Raw genomic sequence first — 4410 nt, 5'->3', positions numbered from 1 at the left:
GCATAAATAACTTTAATATGAAACAGACTGCAAGAGAGAGAGTCTCTCTTGCAGTATGCTGTGAGAGAGTCATACGATATACTCCAAGTGCATCCCAGAGACAGATTTAGGAAGAAAGAGTTAATAGGACTTGGCATAGTTAGAGCCAGAGAGTAAGATGGTTAGAAAAGTTAAAGATGACTTCTGTATTACAGAGACAGCACGTTTGAATGATAGAATCATAGCCACAACACATTTTACTCCTTATTCAGATAAAATTTTGTATTTTTTTCCTCTGCTTTAAGACAATCACATACTGCAGGTTTATTTCCACTGTAGTGTACTGCTTTATCCAATATCCTCATAAATGCATGTAAAACCAAAATTTGACCAAAATGGAAACCAATCCACTATTGTACTGGCCTCAAACAATATCTGCAAATGGGCGCCTTCTAAAATAAGTGCTTTGCAACATATATGAAGGGTAAATGTATTTGCAAGCAAGTGAAGGAGTCGAAGTTGTGTTGAAGTTAAAATTCAGAGTAGTTATCTGAGTCCTCTCATCTTGAGAAGTCTCATAAAAGTTTTTTTTTTTTTTCTTCCAGTTGCTTTTGGAGCGGCCGAAGAGAAATAGTTTGGTGGGCTTGAAATGTGAAAGGAATGTTCTGTGTGTCAGGTTAGGATAAGTCATAGCTATAAAGGACAGGGTACTGGAAAATGTATATAGTAAGCATATTAGCTTGAGAAAAATGGGAGAGTTGAGTTAGAGACAGACGACTAAGGGCTATCACTTACTGATTACTTACTAGGTTGTCAGCATAGCTCTTCGCACATTATAGCTACTAACTCATTTATAATTCATACCAATCTTATGAAGTAGGTATTATATTCATTTTATAGATGACTAAACTGAGACACTAAGCTTAAATAGCTTGCCCAGTACACACAGTTTATAAATGAGAAGTACCCAGAGTCTATGTACATAATTCCTGTATCAAAATAAGTCTCAACAAGAGCAGGTGAAAGAAGAGAGGTATTTGACTTTAGGTTGTTTCCTGTATAATATAATATTTTGCTTTGATTTGAGGAAATTTATTAAACTTTTCTATTCTGTAAGAGACAGACTGGACCACAGGATGACATAATTTTAGAACTTTAAAGCCCAGTGATCTATTTCTCATTCATACAGAGTTTTCATTTTACAGATGGGGGAACTGAACCAGTGTCCATTAAAATCACTGGGCATTTACAGCTGGTTAACAGTGTACACAGCACTCTGTGCTGTGCCAGGACAGGCAAAATGACTTGCCTGTCAAGTTGTTGACGTAACCACATTGTGGGGAAAGATCATGCATCAAAGATGGGACAGGGCACCAACCCTCTGAGAATCTGGTAGCCCAGGGGAAGGCCTACTTAACTGTCTGTGGAAGCAAAGTGGAATTTCGTGGGCTTCTGATCCAACTTTCAGATGAAATTCACGCTTTCCTGTAAGGTGCCCTGGCTGGCCTTCCAGTCTCAGTACTAGCAGACCAGAAATAAAATCCCTTTCTTTCTCCATAAACTTCTAATAAATTCTCTTTGTCACAGTATAGAATTTGTGTTCTCTGGCAACCTACTTTTCTGATCAAATCCAATACATTTTTGTGTTCATTTGATGATCGTTGTAGTCCTTATATGGTCTGCCTGAAAGTGTGAGGCAGGCTTACATAGTGCTGGGTGGTGAAGCAGATAATCTGGAGCTGGCGTCAAGTTTAAACTCCAGGATGACTTGCAAATTGTGTAACCTTGCGCAAAATTCTTTACCTCCATAAGTCTCGGCTTTTCCAGGTGTAAAATGAGTCAAATCATAATCCTTGTATGGTAGGATTTTTGGGAGGATTAAATGAACCAAAGCAGATAAAGGGCTTAGCCTAACTCATAACAAGAATTCAATATATCTTAACTAATTATAACAAACTAAGTAAATTCATTATAAAACTTGTGCAAGTTTGTTGCTGAAAATATAAATTACAGTGAGATATATGATGACTCAGGAGTTGCCAAGATTTTATATCAAATAGCAAACCTCCTTTTCCATCGAACAGAATGGGTCAATAATCAATAAAAAGTGATCATGTTTAGGAAACCTTTGATGGTAATTACTAGGTTCAAAAATCAGTCATGTGAAGACTCCTGTGAAAAAGTCTTTTCCAGAATTTGGTGTTGGGAAATAACTTTTCTCCCTTCTGAGGCTTGCTTACATTGGAAAAGGCCACTTACCACCTTTCCCTTTTGATTTGAGTCAGTAACCTTAGTGCTTAGTTTTTTTTTTTTTTTCCACTGTTCAAGGTTTATTGGGGGTTTTAGTTGGTATAACACTTGGATGGTTGGTTGTATTGTTTATATGTAGATCTTTTTATGTTATATGGTAATGTACACTACTGATATATATAGTTCACAAAATAAGCTCCTTTGGAACAATTATGCACAAGACATACGATACTGGATTTATACACTGGATCCCAGGATGTGACTGACTGGGAAAAAATACTGGACTAGGCATGTTCAGTGAAGGAGCCAGGAAATTATATAACACACAGTAAACATCCACCTGGCTCAAGGGGCAAATGCAGCATGTACAGAATTGGCAGTGGTGCGTCAGAACTATTTCACACTAACCAGTTTAGGACTACACAAGATTAATACCATCTAGCATCAGGATATAGCTGTGGATTTCACAAACCATTCCTATTTCTAACTTCAGGAGTTAATGCTTTTCCCAGTCCATCTTAAAATATTACTGCTTTAATCACAGATCAGATAAAAAGGACAACATGCACAACCTCCAACTAGAATCCTGTTGTAGCCTAGACAGTGAAATGCTATGACATCAGAAGACTTTAAAATTGCAGCTCTTTTTGGATTCCCCAAAGTGTATCTGCATTCTTCTTCAAACGGGCCTCTTCCTCAGGAGTCAGAGTCACCTTCACAAGGTCTGAGATTCCATTCTGTCCCAAAATGCAAGGAACACTAAGGAACACATCATCCTTTATTCCATAGAGACCCTTAATCATGGTGGAAACTGGGTGCACTCGCCAAGATTCTTCATTATACTCTCTGCCAAATCTGCTACAGAGAGTCCAATGGCCCAGGATATGTAGCCTTTGAGTTTGATCATCTCATAAGCACTCTCAACCACCTGCTTGTGAACCTCTTTCCACTGTTGCTTATCTTTATCAGTCCCTAAATCTGGGTGCAGAGTCTTCAGGGAGACACCAGCAACATTCATTCCACTCCATACAGGCACACTGGAATCTCCATGTTCCTCAAGGACCCACCCATGACAGCTTAATGGGTGAACTCCCAGTCTTTCCCCCATCAGGTAATGGAATCTGGCTGAATCCAGATTGCAACCACTTCCAATAACACGGTTTTTGGGAAAACCACTTATCTTCCAAGCCACGTAGGTCAAGATATCCACAGGATTTGAGACAATAAGCAACTTGCAGTTCGGGCTATATTTTACAACATTAGGAACGATGAATTTAAAGATGTTCACGTTACGCTGGACCAAATTAAGACGGCTTTCTCCCTCTTGTTGACGTGCCCCAGCTGTGATAATGACCAGCTTGGAGTTTGCAGTTACACTATAGTCTTTCCCAGAGACAATCTTTGGTGTTCTAAGGAAAAGGCTGCCATGTTGGAGATCCATCATCTCTCCCTTCAATTTGTCTTCGATGACATCAACAAGAACAAGTTCATCTGCCAAGTCCTTCATTAAGACACTGATGGCACAGGCCATGCCAACAGCACCAACCCCAGCAACTGTAATCTTATTCTGGGGAGTCTGTTCTTCCTTTAGAAGATTATGAATCAGCTGATCCTTATCATATTGAGTTGCCATATTGGACTTGGAACCAAAAGGAATCGGGAATGCACGTTAGGCGGTCATCCGGGACACGCGGCACTGAGATCCGGAATCGGGGGCAGCTGCTGCAGCACTCCAGTGCTTAGTTTTATATTAAGCTGTAGAAATTCCTATTAGTGTAGATCTGCTTTTAATTTTTCTTTTGCCTTTTTACTCATTTTAATGATTTTTCAGTTTTATCACATTTGTGCCTTATATTTCAAGCTTTCTCAAACCCTTTTTGTAAGTGAGAAGAGAGAAAAAGATAGTAGAATAAAATAATGTCATGCCTGTGGTTTTTCTTACAAATATACCTTATGTCCAGTTCTATATACTTGGCTTGAAATAGCTTTTATTTTTCCAAAAATCAATAAAAATGGCAAAGTTGATTTTTATGTAAACACTCATTTTATGTTTTAAAAAAATGGAATATGGAAGTCTCCCCCTCATAGGCTGTTTAGTTGAAATGGGGAAGGGAGATGTACAGGGACTATTGGCCTAGGCTGGTCTGTAGGCTGACCAGGTGGGAACACAACTTGCTAATG

General features: G+C 38.9%; 1 pseudogene across 1 annotated transcript; it reads right to left on the bottom strand.

Moving 5' to 3' along the window:
* Positions 1 to 2296: 2296 nt before the first annotated feature.
* Positions 2297 to 3952, bottom strand: LOC117099762 (annotated as a pseudogene). The gene has a single exon (XR_004443993.1). The product of XR_004443993.1 is annotated as an L-lactate dehydrogenase A chain-like (transcript).
* Positions 3953 to 4410: the final 458 nt, after the last annotated feature.

Source organism: Trachypithecus francoisi, unplaced genomic scaffold (assembly GCF_009764315.1).
Source record: "Trachypithecus francoisi isolate TF-2019V2 unplaced genomic scaffold, Tfra_2.0 Lachesis_group17, whole genome shotgun sequence".
Taxonomy (NCBI): Eukaryota; Metazoa; Chordata; class Mammalia; order Primates; family Cercopithecidae; genus Trachypithecus; species Trachypithecus francoisi.
This window is presented reverse-complemented; position numbering and strand designations above follow the sequence as displayed.